Source organism: Chlamydotis macqueenii, chromosome W (genome assembly GCF_036417535.1).
Source record: "Chlamydotis macqueenii isolate bChlMac1 chromosome W, bChlMac1.mat, whole genome shotgun sequence".
NCBI classification, from domain to species: Eukaryota; Metazoa; Chordata; class Aves; order Otidiformes; family Otididae; genus Chlamydotis; species Chlamydotis macqueenii.
In genome coordinates this window covers 17039306-17056360 of record NC_141592.1, presented here as the reverse complement: position 1 = coordinate 17056360, position 17055 = coordinate 17039306, and positions in this window count along the sequence as shown.

Here is a 17055-nt window from a genome sequence, read left to right as displayed (position 1 = left end):
GCAAGAGCTTGACTGGCTGTCACTTTCGGTGTGGGAGCAATCGTCCGACGTTCGTGATTTTTTGGGGTTTTTTTCCAGTGGGCGCCCAGGTGCAGCTGGTGGTTAAACGTCGAAGCCCTGTTCGTCTGGGAAGGCCCCGAGCCCCGATGTCTGTGGTGCTGTAGATGCACTGCCAATGGCCGGTGAGGAGCAGCAAGAGCTTGAGTTGCTGGCAGTTTCGGTGTAAGAGCAATTGTGCGACGTTCGTGATTTTTCGGGGTTTTTTTCCAGTGGGCGCCCAGGTGAAGCAGGTGGTAAATGTCGAAGCCCTGTTCATCAGGGAAAGCCCGGAGCCCCGATGTCTGTGGTTCTGTAGATGCGCTGCCAATGGCCGGTGATGAGCAGCAAGAGCTTGACTGGCTGGCACTTTTGGTGTGGGAGCAATCGTCCGACGTTCGTGATTTTTCGGGGTTTTTTTCCAGTGGGAGCCCTGGTGCAGCTGGTGGTATACGTCGAAGCCCTGTTCGTCAGGGAAAACCCGGAGCCCCGATGTCTGTGGTGCTGTAGATACACTGCCAATGGCCACTGAGGAGCAGCAAGAGCTTGACTGGCTGGCACATTCGGTGTGGGAGCAATCGTCCGACGTTCATGATTTTTTGGGGTTTTTTTCATTTGACCCCGCGGTGCAGCTGGTGGTAAACTTCGAAGCCCTGTTCGTCAGGGAAAGCCCGGAGCCCCGATGTCTGTGGTGCTGTGGATGCGCTGCCAATGGCCGGAGAGGACCAGCAAGAGCTTGATTGGCTGGCACGTTCGGTGTGGGAGCAATCGTCCGACGTTCGTGATTTTTCGCGGTTTTTTTCCAGTGGTTGCCCATGTGCAGCTGGTGGTAAACGTCGAAGCCCTGTTCGTCAGGGAAAGCCCGGAGCCCCGATGTCTGTGGTGCTGTAGCTGCGCTGCCAATGGCCGGTGACGAGCAGCAAGAGCTTGAGTTGCTGGCACTTTTTCTGTAGGAGCAATCGTCCGACGTTCGTGATTTTTCGGGGTTTTTTTCCAGCGGGCGCCCGGGTGCAGCGGGTGGTAAATGTCGAAGCCCTGTTCGTCAGGGAATGCCCGGAGCCCCGATGTCTGTGGTGCTGTAGATGCGCTGCCAATGGCCAGTGATGAGCAGCAAGAGCTTGACTGGCTGGCACTTTCGGTGTGGGAGCAATCGTCCGACGTTCGTGATTTTTTGGGGTTTTTTTCCACTGGGCGCCCAGGTGCAGCTGGTGGTTAAACGTCGAAGCCCTGTTTGTCAGGGAAAGCCCGGAGCCCCGATGTCTGTGGTGCTGTAGATGCGCTGCCAATGGCCGGTGAGGAGCAGCAAGAGCTTGACTGGCTGGCACTTTTGGTGTGGGAGCAATCGTCCAACGTTCGTGATTTTTTGTGGTTTTTTTTCCAGTGGGTGCCCAGGAGCAGTTGGTGGGAAACGTCGAAGCCCTGTTCGTCAGGGAAAGCGCGGAGCCCCCATATCTGTGGTGCTGTAGATGCGCTGCCAATGGCTGGTGAGGAGCAACAAGACCTTGACTGGCTGGCACTTTCGGTGTGGGAGCAATCGTCCGACGTTCGTGATTTTTTGGGGTTTTTTTCCAGTGGGCGCCCAGGTGCAGCTGGTGGTTAAACGTCGAAGCCCTGTTCGTCTGGGAAAGCCCGGAGCCCCGATGTCTGTGGTGCTGTAGATGCACTGCTAATGTCCGGTGAGGAGCAGCAAGAGCTTGAGTTGCTGGCAATTTCGGTGTGGGAGCAATTGTGCGACGTTCGTGATTTTTCAGGGTTTTTTTCCAGTGGGCGCCCAGGTGAAGCAGGTGGTAAATGTCGAAGCCCTGTTCGTCAGGGAAAGCCCGGAGCCCCGATGTCTGTGGTGCTGTAGATGCGCTGCCAATGGCCAGTGATGAGCAGCAAGAGCTTGACTGGCTGGCACTTTCGGTGTGGGAGCAATCGTCCGACGTTCGTGATTTTTTGGTGTTTTTTTCCAGTGGGCACCCAGGTGCAGCTGGTGGTTAAACGTCGAAGCCCTGTTTGTCAGGGAAAGCCCGGAGCCCCGATGTCTGTGGTGCTGTAGATGCGCTGCCAATGGCCGGTGAGGAGCAGCAAGAGCTTGAGTTGCTGGTAGTTTCGATGTAGAAGAAATCGTCCGACGTTCGTGATTTTTCGGGGTTTTTTTTCAGTGGGCGCCCAGGTGAGCTGGTGGTAAACGTCGAAGCCCTGTTCGTCAGGGAATGCCCGGAGCCCCGATGTCTGTGGCGCTGTAGATGCGCTGCCAATGGCTGGTGAGGAGCAGCAAGGGCTTGACTGGCTGGCACTTTCGGTGTGGGAGCAATCGTCCGACGTTCGTGATTTTTCGGGGTTTTTTTCCAGTGGATGCCCAGGTGCAGCTGGTGGTAAACGTCGAAGCCCTGTTCGTCAGGGAAAGCCCAGACCCCGATGTCTGTGGTGCTGTAGTTGTGCTGCCAATGGCCGGTGAGGAGCAGCAAGAGCTTGACTGGCTGGCACTTTCGGTGTGGGTGCAATCGTCCGACATTCGTGATTTTTTGGGTTTTTTTTTTAGTGGGCGCCCAGGTGCAGCTGGTGGTAAATGTCGAAGCCCTGTTCGTCAGGGAAAGCCCGGAGCCCCGATGTCCGTGGTGCTGTACATGCGCTGCCAATGGCTGGTGACGAGCAGCTGGAGCTTGAGTTTCTGGCACTTTTGGCGTGGGAGCAATCGTCCGACGTTCGTGATTTTTTGTGTTTTTTTTTCCAGTGGGTGCCCAGGAGCAGCTGGTAGGAAACGTCGAAGCCCTGTTCGTCAGGGAAAGCGCGGAGCCCCCATATCTGTGGTGCTGTAGATGCGCTGCCAATGGCCGGTGAGGAGCAACAAGACCTTGACTGGCTGGCACTTCTGGTGTGGGAGCAGTCGTCTGACGTTCGTGATTTTCCAAGGTGTTTTTCCAGTGGGCGCCCAGGTGCAGCTGGTGGTAAACGTCGAAGCCCTGTTCGTCAGGGAATGCCTGGAGCCCCGATGTCTGTGGTGCTGTAGATGCGCTGCCAATGGCTGGTGAGGAGCAGCAAGGGCTTGACTGGCTGGCATTTTCGGTGTGGGAGCAATCGTCCGACGTTCCTGATTTTTCGTGGTTTTTTTCCAGTGGGTGCCCAGGTGCAGCTGGTGGTAAACGTCGAAGCCCTGTTCGTCTGGGAAAGCCTGGACCCCGATGTCTGTGGTGCTGTAGATGCGCTGCCAATGGCCGGTGAGGAGCAGCAAGAGCTTGAGTTGCTGGTAGTTTCGATGTAGAAGAAATCGTCCGACGTTCGTGATTTTTCGGGGTTTTTTTCGAGTGGGCGCCCAGGTGAGCTGGTGGTAAACGTCGAAGCCCTGTTCATCAGGGAAAGCGCGGAGCCCCGATGTCTGTGGCGCTGTAGATGCGCTGCCAATGGCTGGTGAGGAGCAGCAAGGGCTTGACTGGCTGGCACTTTCAGTGTGGGAGCAATCGTCCGACGTTCGTGATTTTTCGGGGTTTTTTTCTAGTGGACGCCCAGGTGCAGCTGGTGGTAAACGTCGAAGCCCTGTTCGTCAGGGAAAGCCCAGACCCCGATGTCTGTGCTGCTGTAGTTGTGCTGCCAATGGCCGGTGCGGAGCAGCAAGGGCTTGACTGGCTGGCACTTTCGGTGTGGGAGCAATCGTCCGACGTTCGTGATTTTTCGGGCTTAATCTCCAGAGGGCGCCCAGGTGCAGCGGGTGGTAAATGTCGAAGCCCTGTTCGTCAGGGAAAGCCCGGAGCCCCGATGTCTGTGGTGCTGTAGATGCGCTGCCAATAGCCAGTGAGGAGCAGCAAGAGCTTGACTGGCTGGCACATTCGGTGTGGGTGCAATCGTCCGACGTTCATGATTTTTTGGGTTTTTTTTTTAGTGGGCGCCCAGGTGCAGCAGGTGGTAAATGTCGAAGCCCTGTTCGTCAGGGAAAGCCCGGAGCCCCGATGTCCGTTGTGCTGTACATGCGCTGCCAATGGCCTGTGACGAGCAGCTGGAGCTTGAGTTTCTGGCACTTTTGGCGTGGGAGCAATCGTCCGACGTTCGTGATTTTTTGTGGTTTTTTTTCCAGTGGGTGCCCAGGAGCAGCTGGTAGGAAACGTCGAAGCCCTGTTCGTCAGGGAAAGCACGGAGCCCCCATATCTGTGGTGCTGTAGATACACTGCCAATGGCCGGTGAGGAGGAGCAAGAGCTTGACTGGCTGGCACTTTCGGTGTGGGAGCAATCGTCCGACGTTCGTGATGTTTCGGTGTTTTTTTCCAGTGGGTGCCCAGGTGCAGCTGGTGGTAAACGTCGATGCCCTGTTCGTCAGGGAAAGCCCAGAGCCCCGATGTCTGTGGTGCTGTAGCTGCGCTGCCAATGGCCGGTGAGGAGCAGCAAGAGCTTGATTTGCTGGCACTTTTTCTGTAGGAGCAATCGTCCGACGTTCATGATTTTTCGGGGTTTTTTTCCAGCGGGCGCCCGGGTGCAGCGGGTGGTAAATGTCGAAGCCATGTTCGTCAGGGAATGCCCGGAGCCCCGATGTCTGTGGTGCTGTAGATGCGCTGCCAATGGCTGGTGAGGAGCAGCAAGAGCTTGACTGGCTGGCACTTTCGGTGTGGGAGCAATCGTCCGACGTTCGTGATGTTTCGGGGTTTTTTTCCAGTGGGTGCCCAGGTGCAGCTGGTGGTAAACGTCGAAGCCCTGTTCGTCAGGGAAAGCCCGGAGCCCCGATGTCTGTGGTGCTGTAGATGCGCTGCCAATGGCCGCTGAGGAGCAGCAAGAGCTTGATTTGCTGGCACTTTTTCTGTAGGAGCAATCGTCCGACGTTCATGATTTTTCGGGGTTTTTTCCAGCGGGCGCCCGGGTGCAGCGGGTGGTAAATGTCGAAGCCCTGTTCGTCAGGGAATGCCCGGAGCCCCGATGTCTGTGGTGCTGTAGATGCGCTGCCAATGGCCAGTGAGGAGCAGCAAGGGCTTGACTAGCTGGCATTTTCGGTGTGGGAGCAATCGTCCGACGTTCGTGATTTTTCGGGTTTTTTTTTTAGTAGGCGCCCATGTGCAGCTCGTGGTAAACGTCGAAGCCCTGTTCGTCAGGGAAAGCCCGGAGCCCCGATGTCTGTGGTGCAGTAGATGCGCTGCCAATGGCCGCTGAGGAGCAGCAAGAGCTTGTCTGGCTGTCACTTTCGGTGTGGGAGCAATCGTCCGACGTTCGTGATTTTTTGGGGTTTTTTTCCAGTGGGCGCCCAGGTGCAGCTGGTGGTTAAACGTCGAAGCCCTGTTCGTCTGGGAAGGCCCCGAGCCCCGATGTCTGTGGTGCTGTAGATGCACTGCCAATGGCCGGTGAGGAGCAGCAAGAGCTTGAGTTGCTGGCAGTTTCGGTGTAAGAGCAATTGTGCGACGTTCGTGATTTTTCGGGGTTTTTTTCCAGTGGGCGCCCAGGTGAAGCAGGTGGTAAATGTCGAAGCCCTGTTCATCAGGGAAAGCCCGGAGCCCCGATGTCTGTGGTTCTGTAGATGCGCTGCCAATGGCCGGTGATGAGCAGCAAGAGCTTGACTGGCTGGCACTTTTGGTGTGGGAGCAATCGTCCGACGTTCGTGATTTTTCGGGGTTTTTTTCCAGTGGGAGCCCTGGTGCAGCTGGTGGTATACGTCGAAGCCCTGTTCGTCAGGGAAAACCCGGAGCCCCGATGTCTGTGGTGCTGTAGATACACTGCCAATGGCCACTGAGGAGCAGCAAGAGCTTGACTGGCTGGCACATTCGGTGTGGGAGCAATCGTCCGACGTTCATGATTTTTTGGGGTTTTTTTCATTTGACCCCGCGGTGCAGCTGGTGGTAAACTTCAAAGCCCTGTTCGTCAGGGACAGCCCGGAGCCCCGATGTCTGTGGTGCTGTGGATGCGCTGCCAATGGCCGGAGAGGACCAGCAAGAGCTTGATTGGCTGGCACGTTCGGTGTGGGAGCAATCGTCCGACGTTCGTGATTTTTCGCGGTTTTTTTCCAGTGGTTGCCCATGTGCAGCTGGTGGTAAACGTCGAAGCCCTGTTCGTCAGGGAAAGCCCGGAGCCCCGATGTCTGTGGTGCTGTAGCTGCGCTGCCAATGGCCGGTGACGAGCAGCAAGAGCTTGAGTTGCTGGCACTTTTTCTGTAGGAGCAATCGTCCGACGTTCGTGATTTTTCGGGGTTTTTTTCCAGCGGGCGCCCGGGTGCAGCGGGTGGTAAATGTCGAAGCCCTGTTCGTCAGGGAATGCCCGGAGCCCCGATGTCTGTGGTGCTGTAGATGCGCTGCCAATGGCCAGTGATGAGCAGCAAGAGCTTGACTGGCTGGCACTTTCGGTGTGGGAGCAATCGTCCGACGTTCGTGATTTTTTGGGGTTTTTTTCCACTGGGCGCCCAGGTGCAGCTGGTGGTTAAACGTCGAAGCCCTGTTTGTCAGGGAAAGCCCGGAGCCCCGATGTCTGTGGTGCTGTAGATGCGCTGCCAATGGCCGGTGAGGAGCAGCAAGAGCTTGACTGGCTGGCACTTTTGGTGTGGGAGCAATCGTCCAACGTTCGTGATTTTTTGTGGTTTTTTTTCCAGTGGGTGCCCAGGAGCAGTTGGTGGGAAACGTCGAAGCCCTGTTCGTCAGGGAAAGCGCGGAGCCCCCATATCTGTGGTGCTGTAGATGCGCTGCCAATGGCTGGTGAGGAGCAACAAGACCTTGACTGGCTGGCACTTTCGGTGTGGGAGCAATCGTCCGACGTTCGTGATTTTTTGGGGTTTTTTTCCAGTGGGCGCCCAGGTGCAGCTGGTGGTTAAACGTCGAAGCCCTGTTCGTCTGGGAAAGCCCGGAGCCCCGATGTCTGTGGTGCTGTAGATGCACTGCTAATGTCCGGTGAGGAGCAGCAAGAGCTTGAGTTGCTGGCAATTTCGGTGTGGGAGCAATTGTGCGACGTTCGTGATTTTTCAGGGTTTTTTTCCAGTGGGCGCCCAGGTGAAGCAGGTGGTAAATGTCGAAGCCCTGTTCGTCAGGGAAAGCCCGGAGCCCCGATGTCTGTGGTGCTGTAGATGCGCTGCCAATGGCCAGTGATGAGCAGCAAGAGCTTGACTGGCTGGCACTTTCGGTGTGGGAGCAATCGTCCGACGTTCGTGATTTTTTGGTGTTTTTTTCCAGTGGGCACCCAGGTGCAGCTGGTGGTTAAACGTCGAAGCCCTGTTTGTCAGGGAAAGCCCGGAGCCCCGATGTCTGTGGTGCTGTAGATGCGCTGCCAATGGCCGGTGAGGAGCAGCAAGAGCTTGAGTTGCTGGTAGTTTCGATGTAGAAGAAATCGTCCGACGTTCGTGATTTTTCGGGGTTTTTTTTCAGTGGGCGCCCAGGTGAGCTGGTGGTAAACGTCGAAGCCCTGTTCGTCAGGGAATGCCCGGAGCCCCGATGTCTGTGGCGCTGTAGATGCGCTGCCAATGGCTGGTGAGGAGCAGCAAGGGCTTGACTGGCTGGCACTTTCGGTGTGGGAGCAATCGTCCGACGTTCGTGATTTTTCGGGGTTTTTTTCCAGTGGATGCCCAGGTGCAGCTGGTGGTAAACGTCGAAGCCCTGTTCGTCAGGGAAAGCCCAGACCCCGATGTCTGTGGTGCTGTAGTTGTGCTGCCAATGGCCGGTGAGGAGCAGCAAGAGCTTGACTGGCTGGCACTTTCGGTGTGGGTGCAATCGTCCGACATTCGTGATTTTTTGGGTTTTTTTTTTAGTGGGCGCCCAGGTGCAGCTGGTGGTAAATGTCGAAGCCCTGTTCGTCAGGGAAAGCCCGGAGCCCCGATGTCCGTGGTGCTGTACATGCGCTGCCAATGGCTGGTGACGAGCAGCTGGAGCTTGAGTTTCTGGCACTTTTGGCGTGGGAGCAATCGTCCGACGTTCGTGATTTTTTGTGTTTTTTTTTCCAGTGGGTGCCCAGGAGCAGCTGGTAGGAAACGTCGAAGCCCTGTTCGTCAGGGAAAGCGCAGAGCCCCCATATCTGTGGTGCTGTAGATGCGCTGCCAATGGCCGGTGAGGAGCAACAAGACCTTGACTGGCTGGCACTTCTGGTGTGGGAGCAGTCGTCTGACGTTCGTGATTTTCCAAGGTGTTTTTCCAGTGGGCGCCCAGGTGAGCTGGTGGTAAACGTCGAAGCCCTGTTCGTCAGGGAATGCCTGGAGCCCCGATGTCTGTGGTGCTGTAGATGCGCTGCCAATGGCTGGTGAGGAGCAGCAAGGGCTTGACTGGCTGGCATTTTCGGTGTGGGAGCAATCGTCCGACGTTCCTGATTTTTCGTGGTTTTTTTCCAGTGGGTGCCCAGGTGCAGCTGGTGGTAAACGTCGAAGCCCTGTTCGTCTGGGAAAGCCTGGACCCCGATGTCTGTGGTGCTGTAGATGCGCTGCCAATGGCCGGTGAGGAGCAGCAAGAGCTTGAGTTGCTGGTAGTTTCGATGTAGAAGAAATCGTCCGACGTTCGTGATTTTTCGGGGTTTTTTTCGAGTGGGCGCCCAGGTGAGCTGGTGGTAAACGTCGAAGCCCTGTTCATCAGGGAAAGCGCGGAGCCCCGATGTCTGTGGCGCTGTAGATGCGCTGCCAATGGCTGGTGAGGAGCAGCAAGGGCTTGACTGGCTGGCACTTTCAGTGTGGGAGCAATCGTCCGACGTTCGTGATTTTTCGGGGTTTTTTTCTAGTGGACGCCCAGGTGCAGCTGGTGGTAAACGTCGAAGCCCTGTTCGTCAGGGAAAGCCCAGACCCCGATGTCTGTGCTGCTGTAGTTGTGCTGCCAATGGCCGGTGCGGAGCAGCAAGGGCTTGACTGGCTGGCACTTTCGGTGTGGGAGCAATCGTCCGACGTTCGTGATTTTTCGGGCTTAATCTCCAGAGGGCGCCCAGGTGCAGCGGGTGGTAAATGTCGAAGCCCTGTTCGTCAGGGAAAGCCCGGAGCCCCGATGTCTGTGGTGCTGTAGATGCGCTGCCAATAGCCAGTGAGGAGCAGCAAGAGCTTGACTGGCTGGCACATTCGGTGTGGGTGCAATCGTCCGACGTTCATGATTTTTTGGGTTTTTTTTTTAGTGGGCGCCCAGGTGCAGCAGGTGGTAAATGTCGAAGCCCTGTTCGTCAGGGAAAGCCCGGAGCCCCGATGTCCGTTGTGCTGTACATGCGCTGCCAATGGCCTGTGACGAGCAGCTGGAGCTTGAGTTTCTGGCACTTTTGGCGTGGGAGCAATCGTCCGACGTTCGTGATTTTTTGTGGTTTTTTTCCAGTGGGTGCCCAGGAGCAGCTGGTAGGAAACGTCGAAGCCCTGTTCGTCAGGGAAAGCACGGAGCCCCCATATCTGTGGTGCTGTAGATACACTGCCAATGGCCGGTGAGGAGGAGCAAGAGCTTGACTGGCTGGCACTTTCGGTGTGGGAGCAATCGTCCGACGTTCGTGATGTTTCGGTGTTTTTTTCCAGTGGGTGCCCAGGTGCAGGTGGTGGTAAACGTCGATGCCCTGTTCGTCAGGGAAAGCCCGGAGCCCCGATGTCTGTGGTGCTGTAGCTGCGCTGCCAATGGCCGGTGAGGAGCAGCAAGAGCTTGATTTGCTGGCACTTTTTCTGTAGGAGCAATCGTCCGACGTTCATGATTTTTCGGGGTTTTTTTCCAGCGGGCGCCCGGGTGCAGCGGGTGGTAAATGTCGAAGCCATGTTCGTCAGGGAATGCCCGGAGCCCCGATGTCTGTGGTGCTGTAGATGCGCTGCCAATGGCTGGTGAGGAGCAGCAAGAGCTTGACTGGCTGGCACTTTGGGTGTGGGAGCAATCGTCCGACGTTCGTGATGTTTCGGGGTTTTTTTCCAGTGGGTGCCCAGGTGCAGCTGGTGGTAAACGTCGAAGCCCTGTTCGTCAGGGAAAGCCCGGAGCCCCGATGTCTGTGGTGCTGTAGATGCGCTGCCAATGGCCGCTGAGGAGCAGCAAGAGCTTGATTTGCTGGCACTTTTTCTGTAGGAGCAATCGTCCGACGTTCATGATTTTTCGGGGTTTTTTTCCAGCGGGCGCCCGGGTGCAGCGGGTGGTAAATGTCGAAGCCCTGTTCGTCAGGGAATGCCCGGGCCCCGATGTCTCTGGTGCTGTAGATGCGCTGCCAATGGCCAGTGAGGAGCAGCAAGGGCTTGACTAGCTGGCATTTTCGGTGTGGGAGCAATCGTCCGACGTTCGTGATTTTTCGGGTTTTTTTTTAGTAGGCGCCCATGTGCAGCTCGTGGTAAACGTCGAAGCCCTGTTCGTCAGGGAAAGCCCGGAGCCCCGATGTCTGTGGTGCTGTAGATGCGCTGCCAATGGCCGCTGAGGAGCAGCAAGAGCTTGACTGGCTGTCACTTTCGGTGTGGGAGGAATCGTCCAACGTTCGTGATTTTTTGGGTTTTTTTTCCAGTGGGCGCCCAGGTGCAGCTGGTGGTTAAACGTCGAAGCCCTGTTCGTCTGGGAAGGCCCCGAGCCCCGATGTCTGTGGTGCTGTAGATGCACTGCCAATGGCCGGTGAGGAGCAGCAAGAGCTTGATTTGCTGGCAATTTCGGTGTAAGAGAAATTGTGCGACGTTCGTGATTTTTCGGGGTTTTTTTCCAGTGGGCGCCCAGGTGAAGCAGGTGGTAAACGTCGAAGCCCTGTTCGTCAGGGAAAGCCCGGAGCCCCGATGTCTGTGGTGCTGTATATGCGCTGCCAATTGCTGGTGACGAGCAGGAAGAGCTTGACTGGCTGGCACTTTTGGTGTGGGAGCAATCGTCCGACGTTTGTGATTTGTTGTGGTTTTTTTTCCAATGGGTGCCCAGGAGCAGTTGGTGGGAAACGTCGAAGCCCTGTTCGTCAGGGAAAGCGCGGAGCCCCCATATCTGTGGTGCTGTAGATGCGCTGCCAATGGCCGGTGAGGAGCAACAAGACCTTGACTGGCTGGCACTTCCGGTGTGGGAGCAGTCGTCTGACGTTCGTGATTTTTCAAGGTGGTTTTCCAGTGGGTGCCCAGGTGCAGCTGGTGGTAAACGTCGAAGCCCTGTTCGTCAGGGAATGCCCGGAGCCCCGATGTCTGTGGTGCTGTAGCTGCGCTGCCAATGGCCGGTGAGGAGCAGGAAGAGCTTGAGTTGCTGGCACTTTCGGTGTGGGAGCAATCGTCCGATGTTCATGATTTTTTGGTTTTTTTTTAGTGGGCGCCCAGGAACAGCTGGTGATAAACGTCGAAGCCCTGTTCGTCAGGGAAAGCCCGGAGCCCCGATGTCTGTGGTGCTGTAGCTGCGCTGCCAATGGCCGGTGAGGAGCAGCAAGAGCTTGATTTGCTGGCACTTTTTCTGTAGGAGCAATCGTCCGACGTTCATGATTTTTCGGGGTTTTTTTCCAGTGGGCGCCCAGGAGCAGCTGGTGGTAAACGTCGAAGCCCTGTTCGTCAGGGAAAGCGCGGAGCCCCCATATCTGTGGTGCTGTAGATGCGCTGCCAATGGCCGGTGAGGAGCAACAAGACCTTGACTGGCTGGCACTTCCGGTGTGGGAAGAGTCATCTGACGTTCGTGATTTTTCAAGGTGTTTTTCCAGTGGGCGCCCAGGTGCAGCTGGTGGTAAACGTCGAAGCCCTGTTCGTCAGGGAAAGCCCGGAGCCCCGATGTCTGTGGTGCTGTAGATGCGCTGCCAATAGCCAGTGAGGAGCAGCAATAGCTTGATTGGCTGGCACTTTCGGTGTGGGAGCAATCGTCCGACGTTCGTGATTTTTTGGGTTTTTTTTTAGTGGGCGCCCAGGCACAGCTGTTGGTAAACGTCAAAGCCCTGTTCGTCAGGGAAAGCGTGGAGCCCCAATGTCTGTGGTGCTGTAGATGCACTGCCAATGGCCGGTGAGGAGCAGCAAGAGCTTGACTGGCTGGCACTTTCGGTGTGGGAGCAATCGTCCGACGTTCGTGATTTTTCAGGGTTTTTTTCCAGTGGGTGCACAGGTGCAGCTGGTGGTAAACGTCGAAGACCTGTTCGTCAGGGAAAGCCCGGAGCCCCGATGTCTGTGGTGCTGTAGCTGCGCTGCCAATGGCCGGTGAGGAGCAGCAAGAGCTTAATTTGCTGGCACTTTTTCTGTAGGAGCAATCGTCCGACGTTCATGATTTTTCGGAGTTTTTTTCCAGCGGGTGCCCGGGTGCAGCGGGTGGTAAATGTCGAAGCCCTGTTCGTCAGGGAATGCCCGGAGCCCCGATGTCTGCGGTGCTGTAGATGCGATGCCAATGCCTGGTGAGGAGCAGCAAGAGCTTGAGTTTCTGGCACTTTTGGTGTGGGAGCAATCGTCCGACGTTCGTGATTTTTGGGTTTTTTTTTTTAGTGGGCACCGAGGTGCAGCTGATGGTAAACGTCGAAGCCGTGTTCGTCAGGGAAAGCCCGGAGCCCCGATGTCTGTGGTGCTGTAGATGCGCTGCCAATGGCCGGTGAGGAGCAGCAAGAGCTTGAGTTGCTGGCACACTTTGTGTGGGAGCAATCGTCCGACGTTCGTGATTTTTTGGGTTTTTTTTTAGTGGGCACTCAGGTGCAGCTGGTGGTAAACGTCGAAACCCTGTTCATCAGAGAAAGCCCGGAGCCCCGATGTCTGTGGTGCTGTAGATGCGCTGCCAATGGCCGGTGAGGAGCAGCAAGAGCTTGACTGGCTGGCACTTTCGGTGTGGGAGCAATCGTCCGATGTTCGTGAATTTTTGGGTTTTTTTTTAGTGGAAGTCCAGGTGCAGCTGGTGGTAAACGTCGAAGCCCTGTTCGTCAGGGAAAGTCCGGAGCCCCGATGTCTGTGGTGCTGTAGATGCGCTGCCAATGGCCGGTGATGAGCAGCAAGAGCTTGAGTTGCTGGCACTTTCGGTGTGGGAGCAATCGTCCAACTTTCGTGATTTTTCTTGCGTTTTTTTCTAACGGGCGCCCAGGTGCAGGTGGTGGTAAACGTCGAAGCCTGGTTCATCAGGGAAAGCCCCGAGCCCCGATGTCTGTGGTGCTGTAGATGCGCTGCTAATGGCTGGGGAGGAGCAGCAAGAGCTTGACTAGCTGGCACTTTCGGTGTGGGAGCAATCGTCCAACGTTCGTGATTTTTCTTGGGTTTTTTTCCAATGGGCGCAGAGGTGCAGGTGGTGGTAAAGGTCGAAGCCCTGTTCGTCAGGGAAAGCCCGGAGCCCCGATGTCTGTGGTGCTGTAGATGCGCTGCCAATGGCCGGGGAGGAGCAGCAAGAGCTTGACTGGCTGGCACTTTCGGTGTGGGAGCAATCGTCCGACGTTCGTGATTTTTTGGGTTTTTTTTTTAGTGGGCGCCCAGGTGCAGCTGGTGGTAAACGTCGAAGCCCTGTTCATCAGAGAAAGCCCGGAGCCCCGATGTCTGTGGTGCTGTAGATGCGCTGCCAATGGCCGGGGAAGAGCAGCAAGAGCTTGACTGGCTGGCACTTTCGGTGTGGGAGCAATCGTCCGACGTTCGTGATTTTTTGGGTTTTTTTTTTAGTGGGCGCCCAGGTGCAGCTGGTGGTAAACGTCGAAGTCCTGTTCGTCAGGGAAAGTCCGGAGCCCCGATGTCTGTGGTGCTGTAGATGCGCTGCCAATGGCCGGTGATGAGTAGCAAGAGCTTGAGTTGCTGGCACTTTCGGTGTGGGAGCAATCGTCTAACTTTCGTGATTTTTCTTGCGTTTTTTTCCAATTGGCGCCCAGCTGCAGGTGGTGGTAAACGTCGAAGCCCTGTTCGTAAGGGAAAGCCCCGAGCCCCGATGTCTGTGGTGCTGTAGATGCGCTGCCAATGGCTGGGGAGGAGCAGCAAGAGCTTGACTGGCTGGCACTTTCGGTGTGGGAGCAATCGTCCAACGTTCGTGATTTTTCTTGGGTTTTTTTCCAATGGGCGCAGAGGTGCAGGTGGTGGTAAAGGTCGAAGCCCTGTTCGTCAGGGAAAGCCCGGAGCCCCGATGTCTGTGGTGCTGTAGATGCGCTGCCAATGGCCGCTGAGGAGTAGCAAGAGCTTGAGTTGCTGTCACTTTCGGTGTGGGAGCAATCGTCCGACGTTCGTGATTTTTTGGGGTTTTTTTCCAGTGGGCGCCCAGGTGCAGCTGGTGGTTAAACGTCGAAGCCCTGTTCGTCTGGGAAAGCCCGGAGCCCCGATGTCTGTGGTGCTGTAGATGCACTGCCAATGGCCGGGGAGGAGCAGCAAGAGCTTGACTGGCTGGCACTTTTTGTGTGGGAGAAATCGTCCGACGTTCGTGATTTTTCGGGTTTTTTTGGAGTGGACTTTCAGGCACAGGTGGTGGTAAACGTCGAAGCCCTGTTCGTCAGGGAAAGCCCGGAGCCCCGATGTCTGTGGTGCTGTAGATGCACTGCCAATGGCCGGGGAGGAGCAGCAAGAGCTTGACTGGCTGACACTTTCGGTGTGGAAGCAATCGTCTGACGTTCGTGATTTTTCGGGGTTTTTTTGAAGTGGGCGGCCAGGTGCAGCTGGTGGTAAACGTCGAAGCCCTGTTCGTCAGGGAAAGCCCGGAGCCCCGATGTCTGTGGTGCTGTAGCTGTGCTGCCAGTGGCCGGGGAGGAGCAGCAAGAGCTTGAGTTGATGGCACGTTCGATGTGGGACCAATCGTCCGACGTTCGTAATTTTTCAGGTTTTTTTTTTAGTGGGCGCCCAAGTGCAGCTGGTGGTAAACATCGAAGCCCTGTTGGTCAGGGAAAGCCCGGAGCCCCGATGTCTGTGGTGCTGTAGCTGCGCTGCCAATGGCCGGTGAGGAGCAGCAAGAGCTTGGTTTGCTGGCACTTTCGGTGTGGGAGCAATTGTCCGACGTTCGTGATTTTTCGGGGTTTATTTCCAGTGGGCGCCCAGATGCAGCTGGTGGTAAACATCGAAGCTCTGTTCATCAGGAAAAGCCCGGAGCCCCGATGTCTGTGGTGCTGTAGATGCACTGCCAATTGCCAGTGAGGAGCAGCAAGAGCTTGACGGGCTGGCACTTCCGGTGTGGGAGCAATGGTCCGACGTTCGTGATATTTTGGGGTTTTTTTCCACTGGGCTCCGAGGTGCAGCTGGTGGTAAACGTCGAAGCCGTGTTCGTCAGGGAAAGCCCGGAGCCCCGTGTCTGTGGTGCTGTAGATGCGCTGCCAATGGCCGGTGAGGAGCAGCAAGAGCTTGACTGGATGGCACATCCGGTGTGGGAGCAATCATCCGACGTTCGTGATTTTTCTTGGGTTTATTTCCAATGAGCGCCCAGGTGCAGGTGGCGGTAAAGGTCGAAGCCCTGTTCGTCAGGGAAAGCCCAAAGCCCCGATGTCTGTGGTGCTGTAGATGCGCTGCCAATGGCCGGTGATGAGCAGCAAGAGCTTGACTGGCTGGCACTTTCGGTGTGGGAGCAATCGTCCGACGTTCGTGATTTTTCGGGTATTTTTCCAGTGGGCGCCCAGGTGCAGCAGGTGTTAAATATCGAAGCCCTGTTCGTCAGGGAAAGCCCGGAGCCCCGATGTCTGTGGTGCTGTAGATGCGCTGCCAATGGCCAGGGAAGAGCAGGAAGAGCTTGAGTTGCTGGCACATTCGGTGTGGAAGCAATCGTGCGACGTTCGTGATTTTTCGGGGTTTTTTTTGGAGTGGGCGCCCAGGTGCAGCTGGTGGTAAACGTCGAAGCCGTGTTCGTCAGGGAAAGCCCGGAGCCCCGATGTCTGTGGTGCTGTAGATGCGCTGCCAATGGCCGGTGAGGAGCAGCAAGAGCTTGACTGGATGGCACTTTCGGTGTGGGAGCAATCGTCCGACGTTCGTGATTTTTGGGTTTTTTTTCAGTGGGCCCCCCAGGTGCAGCTGGTGGTAAACGACGAAGCCCTGTTCGTCAGGGAAAGCCCAGAGCCCCGATGTCTGTGGTGCTGTAGATGCGCTGCCAATGGCTGGGGAGGAGCAGCAAGAGCTTGACTGGCTGGCACTTTCGGTGTGGGAGCAATCGTCCAACGTTCGTGATTTTTCTTGGGTTTTTTTCAATGGGCCCCCCAAGTGCAGCTGGTGGTAAACGTCGAAGCCCTGTTTGTCAGGGAAAGCCCGGAGCCCCGATGTCTGTGGTGCTGTAGATGCGCTGCCAATGGCCGGTGATGAGCAGCAAGAGCTTGAGTTGCTGGCACTTTCGGTGTGGGAGCAATCGTCCAACGTTCGTGATTTTTTGGGTTTTTTTTCCAGTGGGCGCCCAGGTGCAGCTGGTGGTTAAACGTCGAAGCCCTGTTCGTCTGGGAAGGCCCCGAGCCCCGATGTCTGTGGTGCTGTAGATGCACTGCCAATGGCCGGTGAGGAGCAGCAAGAGCTTGATTTGCTGGCAATTTCGGTGTAAGAGAAATTGTGCGACGTTCGTGATTTTTCGGGGTTTTTTTCCAGTGGGCGCCCAGGTGAAGCAGGTGGTAAATGTCGAAGCCCTGTTCGTCAGGGAAAGCCCGGAGCCCCGATGTCTGTGGTGCTGTATATGCGCTGCCAATTGCTGGTGACGAGCAGGAAGAGCTTGACTGGCTGGCACTTTTGGTGTGGGAGCAATCGTCCGACGTTTGTGATTTGTTGTGGTTTTTTTTCCAATGGGTGCCCAGGAGCAGTTGGTGGGAAACGTCGAAGCCCTGTTCGTCAGGGAAAGCGCGGAGCCCCCATATCTGTGGTGCTGTAGATGCGCTGCCAATGGCCGGTGAGGAGCAACAAGACCTTGACTGGCTGGCACTTCCGGTGTGGGAGCAGTCGTCTGACGTTCGTGATTTTTCAAGGTGGTTTTCCAGTGGGTGCCCAGGTGCAGCTGGTGGTAAACGTCGAAGCCCTGTTCGTCAGGGAATGCCCGGAGCCCCGATGTCTGTGGTGCTGTAGCTGCGCTGCCAATGGCCGGTGAGGAGCAGGAAGAGCTTGAGTTGCTGGCACTTTCGGTGTGGGAGCAATCGTCCGATGTTCATGATTTTTTGGTTTTTTTTTAGTGGGCGCCCAGGAACAGCTGGTGATAAACGTCGAAGCCCTGTTCGTCAGGGAAAGCCCGGAGCCCCGATGTCTGTGGTGCTGTAGCTGCGCTGCCAATGGCCGGTGAGGAGCAGCAAGAGCTTGATTTGCTGGCACTTTTTCTGTAGGAGCAATCGTCCGACGTTCATGAT